We start from the raw sequence: 16,466 nt of genomic DNA, 5'->3' as shown, positions 1-16,466 counted from the left end.
GCTTTTGAGGTGGCCACGATGAACCTGTGAAAATCAGTACAACAAAATGAAAGACATGACATTTCCTGGTGCCACTAGGTGGCGCTCTACCTATTCCTGACAATGGGCATATCAATCTGTTCAGGGCGGGTCTGACATCATCCCTGTAAAATCTGGTACTGATCAGATTGGATTTCATTGAGTTACACTAATTTGTTTCTTCATGGCGAGACCTCAATGTTCGCCATGCTGCTGGGGTCACACCCTTCCGCGAAAACTCACAGTTTTCTCTGTAACCCAAGACCAACTCCTTAAGGCTTTCCTGGAGAAATTTGAGGCTGCAGATGTCACCCATTACAATACTGTACCCCAAAGTGTAAAACATGACATTTCCTGTTCCCACTAGGTGGCGCTGTCCCTGATGTCAAATATGGCAGTTGAAATATGTTCAGGGGTGGAGCCTTATCATATGTGTCCACTTTGGTCAAGGTCGGACAATGTATGACAGAACGAGAGGCAATAAGATTTTCATGGCGAGTCATCGAAATTAGCCGTGGCGCCACGGCCTCACCGTATCCCGAAAACTCAAAAGCTCCGCAATTTAACATGGCCCAGGTGTGTAGTTGACACTGACCAAATATGAAGCTTATATAATCAAACCCCAAGGAGGAGTTCGCAAAAGTTCGAGGCATGGAAATGGCAAAATTAGAGCCAAAATGTCACCTTCACTTCCAAATGGCGGACTTCCTGTTGGGTTTATGTTAATGGTCCTACAGACTTTTTGTTCGTCTTGGCATGATACATATGTGTGCCAAATTTCAGACATGTAGCTCAAACGATGTGTTCGTAGGGCTGCATTTAACAACGCATAGGTGGCGCTCTAGAACCTTTTCCCAGTGCTCATATGTAAAACCAATAAAATACAAAATTTTTCACCAGACCTGGCATGTGTGCAAAATTTCAAGAGTTTTTGAGCATGTTAAAGCCCTCAAAAAGGCCCTTGTTTTGCCTGAATAATAATAATAATAATAATAATAATAATAATAATAATAATAATAAGAAACGGAGCAGATACAATAGGGCCTTCGCACTCTCGGTGCTCGGGCCCTAATTAAAGCTGCAAGCAGCGATATGAGGGCCCTCGCACCCCGGCACGTCGAGCCAAGCCCAACACCTAAAACCAGTGCGTCCGATCTGATGTCACATTGGTGGAATTCATGCATTTAACCACCAGCTAACATTTCATCTCATTCAATCATGATTATAGTTGTCCCACTAGGTGGCGTTCTAACCATTACTGACAAATAGCATAACCGAGTTTTCCGAGCTCAAGTCTCATCACGCCTGCGACATTTGGGAGAGATTGGACAGATTACTGCTTTTTGGCGAGTGATTGGAACTCCACGTGCTGCCATGACCATCCCGTTTCCCTGGACGTAAAAAGCTTCACAATTTAACATCACAAAGGTCTTTAGATTCGACGCACTGGAGATCGCCTCAATCTGATGAAATCCCTTGGAGGAGTTCGTCAAAGTATGAGGCCTGAAAAGAAGGGAAATTGTCGCCAAAATTACACATTAATTTCAAAATGTCTGACTTCCTGTTGGATTTGGGATATTGCTCCAAGAGACTTTTTGTACATCTTGATATCCTCCATAAGCTTACCAGGTTTCAAACTCATACATAAAACACAGAGCAGGGGCTGTTGTTTTGAAATTTTGTAGGGGCGCTGTGGAGCCATTTTGCGCTGTTCAAGGAAAATGAACATATAAAAGAAATCCTCATCACATTAGAGGTGTGCGCCAAATTTCAAGACTTTTAAACTTTTCAAGCCCCTCAAAAGCCACTTCATCTTTCATGGTGAACTGCGTTGCCACCAGGGTGCGCCGTTCAGTTTATAGTCACAATTTTCTCACTGAAGCATCAAGAGGGACTGATGGTGATATTCACCGCTTTTGAGGTGGCCACGATGAACCTGTGAAAATCAGTACAACAAAATGAAAGACATGACATTTCCTGTTGCCACTAGGTGGCGCTCTACGTATTCCTGACAATGGGCATATCAATCTGTTCAGGGCGGGTCTGACATCATCCCTGTAAAATCTGGTACTGATCAGATTGGATTTCATTGAGTTACACTAATTTGTTTCTTCATGGCGAGACCTCAATGTTCGCCATGCTGCTGGGGTCACACCCTTCAGCGAAAACTCACAGTTTTCTCTGTAACCCAAGACCAACTCCTTAAGGCTTTCCTGGAGAAATTTGAGGCTGCAGATGTCACCCATTACAATACTGTACCCCAAAGTGTAAAACATGACATTTCCTGTTCCCACTAGGTGGCGCTGTACCTGATGTCAAATATGGCAGTTGAAATATGTTCAGGGGTGGAGCCTTATCATATGTGTCCACTTTGGTCAAGGTCGGACAATGTATGACAGAACGAGAGGCAATAAGATTTTCATGGCGAGTCATCGAATTCGCCGTGGCGCCACGGCCACACCGTATCCCGAAAACTCAAAAGCTCCGCAATTTAACATGGCCCAGGTGTGTAGTTGAAACTGACCAAATATGAAGCTTGTACGATGAAATTCCAATGAGGAGTTCGCAAAAGTTCGAGGCATGGAAATGGCAAAATTAGAGCCAAAATGTCACCTTCACTTCTAAATTGCGGACTTCCTGTTGGGTTTGCGTCAATGGTCCCACTGACTTTTTGTTCGACTTGGCATGATACACGTGTGCCAAATTTCATACATGTAGCTAAAACGATGTTTCCGTGGGGCTTCATTTAACAAGGCATAGGTGGCGCTACAGAGCCATTTCCCAGTGCTCATATGTAAAACCATTAAAATACAAAATTTTTCACCAGACCTGGCATGTGTGCAAAATTCCAAGAGTTTTCGAGCATGTTAAAGCCCTCAAAAAGCCCTTGTTTTGCCTGAATAATAATAATAATAATAATAATTAAAGCTGCAAGCAGCGATATGAGGGCCCTCGCACCCGGCGCGTCGAGCCACGCCCAACACGTACAACCAGCGCTTCGATCTGATGTCACATTGATGGAATTCATGCATTTAACCACCAGCTAAAATTTCATCTCATTCAACCATTATTATAGTCGTCCCACTAGGTGGCGCTCTAACCATTACTGACAAATGGCATAACAAACATTTCCGAGCTCGAGTCTCATCACGCCTGCGACCTTTGGGAGAGATTGGACATTGTGTTTTGAGCGACAGCAGGTTACTGCTTTTTGGCGGTGATTGAAACTCCACGTGCCGCCATGACCACCCCGTTTCCCTGAACGTAAAAGCTTCGCAATTTAACATCACCAAGGTCTTTAGATTCCACACACAGGAGATCGCGTAAATCTAATGAAATCCCTTGGAGGAGTTCGTCAAAGTATGAGGCCTGAAAAGAGGGAAAATGTCGCCAAATTTACACATTGATTTTAAAATGGCTGACTTCCTGTTGGATTTGGGATATTGCTCCAAGAGACTTTTTTTGTACATCTTGATATCTCCAATAAGCTTGCCAGGTTTCAACCTCATACATAAAACACAGAGCAGGGGCTGTTGTTTTGAAATTTTGTAGGGGCGCTGTGGAGCCATTTTGCGCTGTTCAAGGAAAATGAACATATAAAAGAAATCCCTCATCACATTAGAGGTGTGCGCCAATTTTCAAGACTTTTAAACTTTCCAAGCCCCTCAAAAGCCACTTCATTGGTCATGGTGAACCGCGATGCCACCAGGGTGCGCCGTTCAGTTTAAAGTCACAATTTTCTCACTGAAGCATCACGAGGGACTGATGTTAATATTCACCGCTTTTGAGGTGGCCACGATGAACCTGTGAAAATCAGTACAACAAAATGAAAGACATGACATTTCCTGTTGCCACTAGGTGGCGCTCTACGTATTCCTGACAATGGGCATATCAATCTGTTCAGGGCGGGTCTGACATCATCCCTGTAAAATCTGGTACTGATCACATTGGATTTCATTGAGTTACACTAATTTGTTTCTTCATGGCGAGACCTCAATGTTCGCCATGCAGCTGGGGTCACACCCTTCAGCGAAAACTCACAGTTTTCTCTGTAACCCAAGACCAACTCCTTAAGGCTTTCCTGGAGAAATTTGAGGCTGCAGATGTCACCCATTACAATACTGTACCCCAAAGTGTAAAACATGACATTTCCTGTTCCCACTAGGTGGCGCTGTCCCTGATGTCAAATATGGCAGTTGAAATATGTTCAGGGGTGGAGCCTTATCATATGTGTCCACTTTGGTCAAGGTCGGACAATGTATGACAGAACGAGAGGCAATAAGATTTTCATGGCGAGTCATCGAAATTCGCCGTGGCGCCACGGCCTCACAGTAACCCGAAAACTCAAAAGCTCCGCAATTTAACATGGCCCAGGTGTGTAGTTGAGACTGACCAAATATGAAGCTTGTACGATGAAATTCCAATGAGGAGTTCGCAAAAGTTCGAGGCATGGAAATGGCAAAATTAGAGCCAAAATGTCACCTTCACTTCCAAATGGCGGACTTCCTGTTGGGTTTAGGACATGGCCATAATAGACTTTTATGTGCGCCTCTCGAGCGTTAGATATGTGTTCGAGTTTTATACATGTAGGTCATACCCATCTCGGGGCTCGCGTTTCTCATTTTTCTAGGTGGCGCTACTGAGCCAATTTTCCCTGGACATGTCTCACGGACATTAAAATACGTAAATTTTCACCAGACCTGACGAGTCTGCAAAATTTCATGAGTTTTCGAGCATGTTTAGGCCCTCAAAAGGCGATTCATTTGCCGAAATAATAATAATAATAATAATTAAAGCTGCAAGCAGCGATATGAGGGCCCTCGCACCCCGGCGCGTCGAGCCAAGCCCAACACCTAAAACCAGCGCTTCCGATCTGATGTCACATTGATGGAATTCATGCATTTAACCACCAGCTAAAATTTCATCTCATTCAACCATTATTATAGTCGTCCCACTAGGTGGCGCTCTAACCATTACTGACAAATGGCATAACAAACATTTCCGAGCTCGAGTCTCATCACGCCTGCGACCTTTGGGAGAGATTGGACATTGTGTTTTTGAGCGACAGCAGGTTACTGCTTTTTGGCGAGGGATTGAAACTCCACGTGCCGCCATGACCACCCGTTTCCCTGAACGTAAAAGCTTCGCAATTTAACATCACAAAGGTCTTTAGATTCCACACACAGGAGATCGCGTAAATCTAATGAAATCCCTTGGAGGAGTTCGTCAAAGTATGAGGCCTGAAAAGAGGGAAAATGTCGCCAAATTTACACATTGATTTTAAAATGGCTGACTTCCTGTTGGATTTGGGATATTGCTCCAAGAGACTTTTTGTACATCTTGATATCTCCAATAAGCTTGCCAGGTTTCAAACTCATACATAAAACACAGAGCAGGGGCTGTTGTTTTGAAATTTTGTAGGGGGCGCTGTGGAGCCATTTTGCGCTGTTCAAGGAAAATGAACATATAAAAAGAAATCCTCATCACATTAGAGGTGTGCGCCAAATTTCAAGACTTTTAAACTTTTCAAGCCCCTCAAAAGCCACTTCATCTTTCATGGTGAACTGCGCTGCCACCAGGGTGCGCCGTTCAGTTTATAGTCACAATTTTCTCACTGAAGCATCAAGAGGGACTGATGGTGATATTCACCGCTTTTGAGGTGGCCACGATGAACCTGTGAAAATCAGTACAACAAAATGAAAGACATGACATTTCCTGGTGCCACTAGGTGGCGCTCTACGTATTCCTGACAATGGGCATATCAATCTGTTCAGGGCGGGTCTGACATCATCCCTGTAAAATGTGGTACTGATCAGATTGGATTTCATTGAGTTACACTAATTTGTTTCTTCATGGCGAGACCTCAATGTTCGCCATGCTGCTGGGGTCACACCCTTCAGCGAAAACTCACAGTTTTCTCTGTAACCCAAGACCAACTCCTTAAGGCTTTCCTGGAGAAATTTGAGGCTGCAGATGTCACCCATTACAATACTGTACCCCAAAGTGTAAAACATGACATTTCCTGTTCCCACTAGGTGGCGCTGTCCCTGGTGTCAAATATGGCAGTTGAAATATGTTCAGGGGTGGAGCCTTATCATATGTGTCCACTTTGGTCAAGGTCGGACAATGTATGACAGAACGAGAGGCAATAAGATTTTCATGGCGAGTCATTGAAATTCGCCGTGGCGCCACGGCCTCACAGTAACCCGAAAACTCAAAAGCTCCGCAATTTAACATGGCCCAGGTGTGTAGTTGACACTGACCAAATATGAAGCTTGTACGATGAAATTCCAATGAGGAGTTCGCAAAGTTCGAGGCATGGAAATGGCAAAATTAGAGCCAAAATGTCACCTTCACTTCCAAATGGCGGACTTCCTGTTGGGTTTAGGACATGGCCATAATAGACTTTTATGTGCGTCTCCGAATGTTAGATATGTGTTCCGAGTTTTATACATGTAGGTCATACCCATCTCGGGGGCTCGCGTTTCTCATTTTTCTAGGTGGCGCTACTGAGCCAATTTTCCCTGGACATGTCTACGGACATTAAAATACGTAAATTTTCACCAGACCTGACGCGTCTGCAAAATTTCATGAGTTTTCGAGCATGTTTAGGCCCTCAAAAGGCCGATTCATTTGCCGAAATAATAATAATAATAATAATAATAATAATAATAATAATAATAATAATAATAATAATAATAATAAGAAACAGAGCAGATACAATAGGGCCTTCGCACTTTTGTGCTCGGGCCCTAATAATAATAATTAAAGCTGCAAGCAGCGATATGAGGGCCCTCGCACCCCAGCACGTCGAGCCAAGCCCAACACCTAAAACCAGCGCTTCCGATCTGATGTCACATTGATGGAATTCTTGCATTTAACCACCAGCTAAAATTTCATCTCATTCAACCATTGTTATAGTCGTCCCACTAGGTGGCGCTCTAATCATTATTGACAAATGGCATAACAATCATTTCCGAGGTCAAGTCTCATAACGCCTGCGACCTTTGGGAGAGATTGGACATTGTGTTTTTGAGTGACAGCAGATTACTGCTTTTTGGCGAGTGATTGAAACTCCACGTGCCGCCATGACCACCCCGTTTCCCTGAACGTAAAAAGCTTCGCAATTTAACATCACAAAGGTCTTTAGATTCCCCACCCTGGAGATCGGGTCAATCTGAGGAAATCCCTTGGAGGAGTTCGTCAAAATCGTTGCCTGAAAAGAGGGAAAATGTCGCAGAAATTACACATTAATTTTAAAATGGCTGACTTCCTGTTGGATTTGGGATATTGCTCCAAGAGACTTTTTGTACATCTTGATATCTTCCATAAGCTTACCAGGTTTCAGACTCATAGATAAAACACAGAGCAGGGGCTGTTGTTTTGAATATTTGTAGGGGCGCTGTGGAGCCATTTTGCGCTATTCAATGAAAGTGATCACATAACCAGAAAGCCCTCATCACATTGGAGGTGTGGTCCAAATTTGAAGACTTTTTAAAATTTCCAAGCCCCTCAAAAGCCACTTCATTATTCATGGTGAACCGCGTTGCCACCAGGGTGCGCCGTTCAGTTTAAAGTCACAATTTTCTCACTGAAGCATCATGAAGGATGGATGGTGATATTCACCGCTTTTGAGGTGGCCACGATGAACCCGTGAAAATCAGTACAACAAAATGAAAGAAACGACATTTCCTGTTGCCACTAGGTGGCGCTCTACGTATTCCTGACAATGGGCACATCAATCTGTTCAGGGCGGGTCTGACATCATCCCTTTAAAGTCTGGTACTGATCAGACTGGATTTCATTGAGTTATACTAATTTGTTTCTTCATGGCGAGACATCAAAGTTCGCCATGCTGCTGGGGTCACACCTTTCGCGAAAACTCACAGTTTTCGCTGTAACCCAAGACCAACTCCTTAAGGCTTTCCTGGAGAAATTTGAGGCTGCAAATGTCACGCATCACAATACTATACCCCAAAGTGTAAAACATGACACTTCCTGTTCCCACTAGGTGGCGCTGTCCCTGGTGTCAAATATGGCAGTTGAAATATGTTCAGGGGTGGAGCCTTATCATATGTGTGTGCTCTTTGGTCCACGTCGGACCATGTATGAGGGAATGAGAGACAATAAGATTTTCATGGCGAGTCATCGAAATTCGCCGTGGCGCCACGGCCTCACCGTATCACGAAAACTCAAAAGCTCCGCAATTTAACATGGCCCAGGTGTGTAGTTGGCACTGTCCAAATATGAAGTTTCTATGACAAAATCCCAAGGAGGAGTTCGAAAAAGTTCGAGGCATGGAAATGGCAAAATTGGAGCCAAAATGTCACCTTCACTTCAAAATGGCGGACTTCCTGTTGGGTCTGCGTCAATGGTCCCATTGACTTTTTGTTCGTCTTGGCATGATACACATGTGTGCCAAATTTCATACATGTAGCTCAAAAGATGTGTTCGTAGGGCTGCATTTAACAACGCATAGGTGGCGCTACAGAGCCATTTCCCAATGCACTTATATAAAACCATTAAAATACAAAATTTTTCACCAGACCTGGCATGTGTGCAAAATTTCATGAGTTTTTGAGCATGTTAAAGCCCTCAAAAAGGCAATTCATTTCAATGAAAAATAATAATAATAATAATAATAATAATAATAATAATAATAATAATAATAATAATAATAAACAGAGCAGATACAATAGGGCCTTCGCACTCGAAGTGCTCGGCCCTAATAATAATAATAATAATAATAATAATAATAATAATAATAAGAAACAGAGCAGATACAATAGGGCCTTCGCACTTTTGTGCTCGGGCCCCAATAATAATAATAATAATAATAAACAGAGCAGATACAATAGGGCCTTTGCACTCGAAGTGCTCTGGCCCTAATAATAATAATAATTAAAGCTGCAAGCAGCGATATGAGGGCCTCGCACCCCGGTAGCGCGTCGAGCCAAGCCCAACACCTAAAACCAGCGCTTCCGATCTGATGTCACATTGATGGAATTCATGCATTTAACCACCAGCTAAAATTTCATCTCATTCAACCATTATTATAGTCGTCCCACTAGGTGGCGCTCTAACCATTACTGACAAATGGCATAACAAACATTTCCGAGCTCGAGTCTCATCACGCCTGCGACCTTTGGGAGAGATTGGACATTGTGTTTTGAGCGACAGCAGGTTACTGCTTTTGGCGAGTGATTGAAACTCCACGTGCCGCCATGACCACCCCGTTTCCCTGAACGTAAAAAGCTTCGCAATTTAACATCACAAAGGTCTTTAGATTCCACACACAGGAGATCGCGTAAATCTAATGAAGTCCCTTGGAGGAGTTCGTCAAAGTATAAGGCCTGAAAAGAGGGAAAATGTCGCCAAATTTACACATTAATTTTAAAATGGCTGACTTCCTGTTGGATTTGGGATATTGCTCCAAGAGACTTTTTGTACATCTTGATATCTCCAATAAGCTTGCCAGGTTTCAAACTCATACATAAAACACAGAGCAGGGGCTGTTGTTTTGAAATTTTGTAGGGGGCGCTGTGGAGCCATTTTGCGCTGTTCAAGGAAAATGAACATATAAAAAGAAATCCCTCATCACATTAGAGGTGTGCGCCAAATTTCAAGACTTTTAAACTTTTCAAGCCCCTCAAAAGCCACTTCATCTTTCATGGTGAACTGCGTTGCCACCAGGGTGCGCCGTTCAGTTTATAGTCACAATTTTCTCACTGAAGCATCAAGAGGAATGATGGTGATATTCACCGCTTTTGAGGTGGCCACGATGAACCTGTGAAAATCAGTACAACAAAATGAAAGACATGACATTTCCTGGTGCCACTAGGTGGCGCTCTACGTATTCCTGACAATGGGCATATCAATCTGTTCAGGGCGGGTCTGACATCATCCCTGTAAAATCTGGTACTGATCAGATTGGATTTCATTGAGTTACACTAATTTGTTTCTTCATGGCGAGACCTCAATGTTCGCCATGCTGCTGGGGTCACACCCTTCAGCGAAAACTCACAGTTTTCTCTGTAACCCAAGACCAACTCCTTAAGGCTTTCCTGGAGAAATTTGAGGCTGCAGATGTCACCCATTACAATGCTGTACCCCAAAGTGTAAAACATGACATTTCCTGTTCCCACTAGGTGGCGCTGTCCCTGATGTCAAATATGGCAGTTGAAATATGTTCAGGGGTGGAGCCTTATCATATGTGTCCACTTTGGTCAAGGTCGGACAATGTATGACAGAACGAGAGGCAATAAGATTTTCATGGCGAGTCATCGAAATTCGCCCGTGGCGCCACGGCCCTCACAGTAACCCGAAAACTCAAAAGCTCCGCAATTTAACATGGCCCAGGTGTGTAGTTGAGACTGACCAAATATGAAGCTTGTACGATGAAATTCCAATGAGGAGTTCGCAAAAGTTCGAGGCATGGAAATGGCAAAATTAGAGCCAAAATGTCACCTTCACTTCCAAATGGCGGACTTCCTGTTGGGTTTAGGACATGGCCATAATAGACTTTTATGTGCGTCTCGAACGTTAGATATGTGTTCGAGTTTTATACATGTAGGTCATACCCATCTCGGGGCTCGCGTTTCTCATTTTTCTAGGTGGCGCTACTGAGCCAATTTTCCCTGGACATGTCTACGGACATTAAAATACGTAAATTTTCACCAGACCTGACGAGTCTGCAAAATTTCATGAGTTTTCGAGCATGTTTAGGCCCTCAAAGGGCGATTCATTTGCCGAATAATAATAATAATAATAATAATAATAATAATAATAATAATAATAATAATAATAATTAAAGCTGCAAGCAGCGTTATGAGGGCCCTCGCACCCCGGCACGTCGGGCCACGCCCAACACCTACAACCAGCACGTCCGATCTGATATCACATTGATGGAATTCATGCCTAGAACCACCAGCTAACGATTCATCTCATTCAATCATTATTATAGTCGTCCCACTAGGTGGCGCTCTAACCATTACTGACAAATGGGATAACAAACATTTCCGAGCTTGAGTCTCGTCACGCCTGCAAACTTTGGGAGAGATTGGAGATTGTGTTTTTGAGTGACAGCAGATTACTGCTTTTGGCGAGGGATTGAAACTCCACGTGCCGCCATGGCCACCCCGTTTCCCTGAACGTAAAAAGCTTCGCAATTTAACATCATAAAGGTCTTTAGATTTCACACACACAGAAGATCGGGTCAATCTGATGAAATCCCTTCCTGTTGGATTTGGGATATTGCTCCAAGAGACTTTTTTGTACATCTTGATATCCTCCATAAGCTTACCAGGTTTCAGACTTATAAATAAAACACAGAGCAGGGGCTGATGTTTTGAAATTTTGTAGGGGGCGCTGTGGAGCCATTTTGCGTTGTTAGACGAAAATGATCAAATAACAAGAAAGTATTCATCACATTGGAGGTGTGGGCCAATTTTCAAGACTTTTGAAACGTTCCAAGCCCCTCAAAAGCCACTTCGTCTTTCATGGTGAACCGCGTTACCACCAGGGTGCGCCGTTCAGTTTAAAGTCACAATTTTCGCACAGAAGCATCATGAAGGACTGATGGTGATATTCACCGCTTTTGAGGTGGCCACGATGAACCTGTGAAAATCAGTATAGCAAAAAGTAAGACGTGACATTTCCTGTTGCCACTAGGTGGTGCTCTGCGTATTCCTGACAATGGGCACATCAATCTGTTCAGGGCGGGTTGACATCACGCCTGTAAAGTCTGGTACTGATCAGACTGGATTTCATTGGGTTATACTAATTTGTTTCTTTATGGCGAGACATCAAAGTTCGCCATGCTGCAGGGGTCACACCCTCTCACGAAAACTCACAGTTTGCAGTGTAACCCAAGACCAACTCCTTAAGGCTTTCCTGGAGAAATTTGAGGCTGCAGATGTCACCGATCACAATACTGTACCCCAAAGTGTAAAACATGACATTTCCTGCTTCCCCTAGGTGGCGCTCTCCCTGATGTCAAATATGGCAGTTGAAATATGTTCAGGGGTAGAGCCTTATCATATGTGTGCTCTTTGGTCCAGGTCGGACCATGTATGACAGAATGAGAGGCAATACGATTTTCATGGCGAGTCATCGAAATTCGCCGTGGCGCCACGGCCTCACCGTATCCCGAAAACTCAAAAGCTCCGCAATTTAACATGGCCAAGGTGTGTAGTTGAAACTGACCAAATATGAAGCTTATATAATCAAACCCCAAGGAGGAGTTCGCAAAGGTTCGAGGCATGGAAATGGCAAAATTAGAGCCAAAATGTCACCTTCACTTCCAAATAGCGGACTTCCTGTTGGGTTTGCATCAATGGGCGCACTGACTTTTTTGTTCGTCTTGGCATGATACACATGTGTGCCAAATTTCATACATGTAGCTCAAACGATGTGTTCGTAGGGCTGCATTTAACAAGGCATAGGTGGCGCCCTAGAGCCATTTCCCAGTGCTCATATGTAAAACCAATAAAATACAAAATTTTTCACCAGACCTGGCATGTGTGCAAAATTTCATGAGTTTTTGAGCATGTTAAAGCCCTCAAAAAGGCAATTCATTTCAATGAAAAATAATAATAATAATAATAATAATAATAATAATAAACAGAGCAGATACAATAGGGCCTTCGCACTCGAAGTGCTCGGGCCCTAATAATAATAATAAGAAACAGAGCAGATACAATAGGGCCTTCGCACTCGAAGTGCTCGGGCCCTAATAATAATAATAAGAAGAAGAAACGGAGCAGATACAATAGGGCCTTCGCACTCTCGGTGCTCGGGCCCTAATAATAAGAAACAGAGCAGATACAATAGGGCCTTCGCACTCTCAGTGCTCGGGCCCTAATAATAATAATTAAAGCTGCAAGCAGCGTTATGAGGGCCCTCGCACCCCCGGCGCGTCGAGCCACGCCCAACTCCTACAACCAGCACGTCCAATCTGATGTCAGATTGATGGAATTCATGCATTTAACCACCAGCTAACATTTCATGTCATTCAGTCATGATTATAGTCGTCCCACTAGGTGGCGCTCTAACCATTACTGACAAATGGCATAACAAACATTTCTGAGCTCGAGTCTCATCACGCCTGCGACCTTTGGGAGAGATTGGACATTGTGTTTTTGAGTAGACGCCAGATTACTGCTTTTTGGCGAGTGATTGAAACTCCACGTGCCGCCATGACCACCTTGTTTCCCTGAACATAAAAAGCTTGGCAATTTAACATCACAAAGGTCTTTAGATTCCACACTCAGGAGATCGTGTAAATCTGATGAAATCCCTTGGAGGAGTTCGTCAAAGAACGGTGCCTGAAAAGAGGGGAAAATGGCGCCAAAATTACACCTTAATTTTAAAATGGCTGACTTCCTGTTGGATTTGGGATATTGCTCCAAGAGACTTTTTTGTACATCTTCATATCTCCTATAAGCTTACCAGGTTTCAGACTCATAGATAAAACACAGAGCAGGGGCTGTTGTTTTGAAATTTTGTAGGGGGCGCTGTGGAGCCATTTTGCACGATTCAAGGAAAGTGATCACATAACAAGAAAGCGTTCATCATATTGGAGGGGTGCGCCAAATTTCAAGACATTTTAAACTTTCCAAGCCCCTCAAAAGTCACTTAATTTTTCATGGTGAACCGCCTTGCCACCAGGGTGCGCCGTTCAATTTAAACTCACAATTTTCTCACTGAAGCATCATGAGGGAATGATGGTGACATTCACCGCTCTTCAGGTGGCCACGATGGACCCGTGAAAATCAGTACAACAAAGTGAAAGACATTACATTTCCTGTTGCCACTAGGTGGCGCTCTTCGTATTCTTGACAATGGGCACATCAATCTGTTGAGGGCGGGTCTGACATCATCCCTGTAAAGTCTGGTACTGATCAGACTGAATTTCATTGAGTTATACTCATTTGTTTCTGCATGGCGAGACATCAATGTTCGCCATGCTGCTGGGGTCACACCCTTTTGCGAAAACTCACAGTTTTCACTGTAACCCAAGACCAACTCCTTAAGGCTTTCCTGGAGAAATTTGAGGTTGCAGATGTCACCCATTACAATACTGTGCCCCAAAGTGTAAAACATGACATTTCCTGTTCCCACTAGGTGGCGCTGTCCCTGGTGTCAAATATGGCAGTTGAAATATGTTCAGGGGTGGAGCCTTATCGTATGTGTGCTCTTTGGTCCACGTCGGACCACGTATGAGGGAATGAGAGGCAATAATATTTTCATGGCGAGTCGTCCAAATTCGCCGTGGCGCCACGCCCTCACCGTATCCCGAAAACTCAAAAGCTCCGCAATTTAACATGGCCCAGGTGTGTAGTTGACACTGACCAAATATGAAGCTTGTACGATGAAATTCCAATGAGGAGTTCGCAAAAGTTCGAGGCATGGAAATGGCAAAATTAGAGCCAAAATGTCACCTTCACTTCTAAATTGCGGACTTCCTGTTGGGTTTGCGTCACATGTGGCCACAGACTTTTTTGTTTGTCTCGGCATGATACACATGTGTGCCAGATTTCATAGATGTAGCCCAAACGATGTGGTCGTAAGGCTGCATTTAACAGCGCATAGGTGGCGCTCTAGAGCCATTTCCCAGTGCTCATATGTAAAACCATTAAAATACGAAATTTTTCACCAGACCTGGCATGTGTGCAAAATTTCATGAGTTTTCGAGCATGTTAAAGCCCTCAAAAAGGCCCTTGTTTTGCCTGAATAATAATAATAATAATAATTAAAGCTGCAAGCAGCGATATGAGGGCCCTCGCACCCCAGCACGTCGAGCCAAGCCCAACACCTAAAACCAGCACGTCCGATCTGATGTCACATTGATGGAATTCATGCATTTAACCACCAGCTAAAATTTCATCTAATTCAACCATGATTATAGTCATCCCACTAGGTGGCGCTCTAACCATTACTGACAAATGGTATAACAAACATTTCCGAGCTCGAGTCTCATCACGCTTGCGACCTTTGGGAGAGATTGGACATTGTATTTTTGAGACAGCAGATTACTGCTTTTTGGCGAGTGATTGAAACTCCACGTGCCGCCACGGCCACCCCGTTTCCCTGAACGTAAAAAGCTTCGCAATTTAACATCACATAGGTCTTTAGATTCCACACACAGGAGATCGGGCTAATCTGATGAAATCCCTTGGAGGAGTTCGTCAAAGTATGAGGCCTGAAAAGAGGCGAAAAAGTGGCTAAAATTACACCTTAATTTTAAAATGGCTGACTTCCTGTTGGATTTGGGATATTGCTCCAAGAGACTTTTTTGTACATCTTGATATCCTCCATAAGCTTACCAGGTTTCAGACTTATAAATAAAACACAGAGCAGGGGCTGATGTTTTGAAATTTTGTAGGGGGCGCTGTGGAGCCATTTTGCACTATTCAAGGAAAATGATCACATAACAACAAAGCCCTCATCACATTGGAGGTGTGGGCCAAATTCCAAGACTTTTTAAAATTTCAAAGCCCCTCAAAAGCCACTTCGTCTTTCATGGTGAACCGCGTTGCCACCAGGGTGCGCCGTTCAGTTTAAAGTCACAATTTTCGCACAGAAGCATCATGAAGGACTGATGGTGATACTCACTGCTTTTGAGGTGGCCACGATGAACCTGTGAAAATCAGTACAACAAAATGAAAGACATGACATTTCCTGGTGCCACTAGGTGGCGCTCTACGTATTCCTGACAATGGGCACATCAATCTGTTCAGGGCGGGGCTGACATCATCCCTGTAAAATCTGGTACTGATCACACTGGATTTCATTGAGTTACACTAATTTGTTTCTTCATGGCGAGACCTCAATGTTAGCCATGCTGCTGAGGGTCACACCCTTCAGCGAAAACTCACAGTTTTCTCTGTAACCCAAGACCAACTCCTTAAGGCTTTCCTGGAGAAATTTGAGGCTGCAGATGTCACCCATTACAATACTGTACCCCAAAGTGTAAAACATGACATTTCCTGTTCCCACTAGGTGGCGCTGTACCTGATGTCAAATATGGCAGTTGAAATATGTTCAGGGCTGGAGCCTTATCATATGTGTCCACTTTGGTCAAGGTCGGACAATGTATGACAGAACGAGAGGCAATAAGATTTTCATGGCGAGTCATCGAAATTCGCCGTGGCGCCACGGCCTCACCGTATCCCGAAAACTCAAAAGCTCCGCAATTTAACATGGCCCAGGTGTGTAGTTGACACTGACCAAATATGAAGCTTGTACGATGAAATTCCAATGAGGAGTTCGCAAAAGTTCGAGGCATGGAAATGGCAAAATTAGAGCCAAAATGTCACCTTCACTTCCAAATGGCGGACTTCCTGTTGGGTTTGCATCAATGGTCCCATAGACTTTTTTGTTCGTCTTGGCATGATACACATGTGTGCCAGATTTCATACATGTAGCTCAAACGATGTGTTCGTAGG

General features: G+C 43.8%; 1 protein-coding gene across 1 annotated transcript in view; it reads left to right on the top strand.

Moving 5' to 3' along the window:
• The window catches only part of tmed4 (transmembrane p24 trafficking protein 4), a 64,801-nt gene that overhangs the window by 31,752 nt on the left and 16,583 nt on the right, over positions 1–16,466 (top strand). The window lies entirely within an intron of this gene.

This window comes from Oreochromis aureus, linkage group 20, assembly GCF_013358895.1.
Source record: "Oreochromis aureus strain Israel breed Guangdong linkage group 20, ZZ_aureus, whole genome shotgun sequence".
In the NCBI taxonomy this organism is placed as follows: domain Eukaryota; kingdom Metazoa; phylum Chordata; class Actinopteri; order Cichliformes; family Cichlidae; genus Oreochromis; species Oreochromis aureus.
Note: the sequence above shows the minus strand (reverse complement) of the source record. Positions and strands in the feature narration are given on the sequence as shown.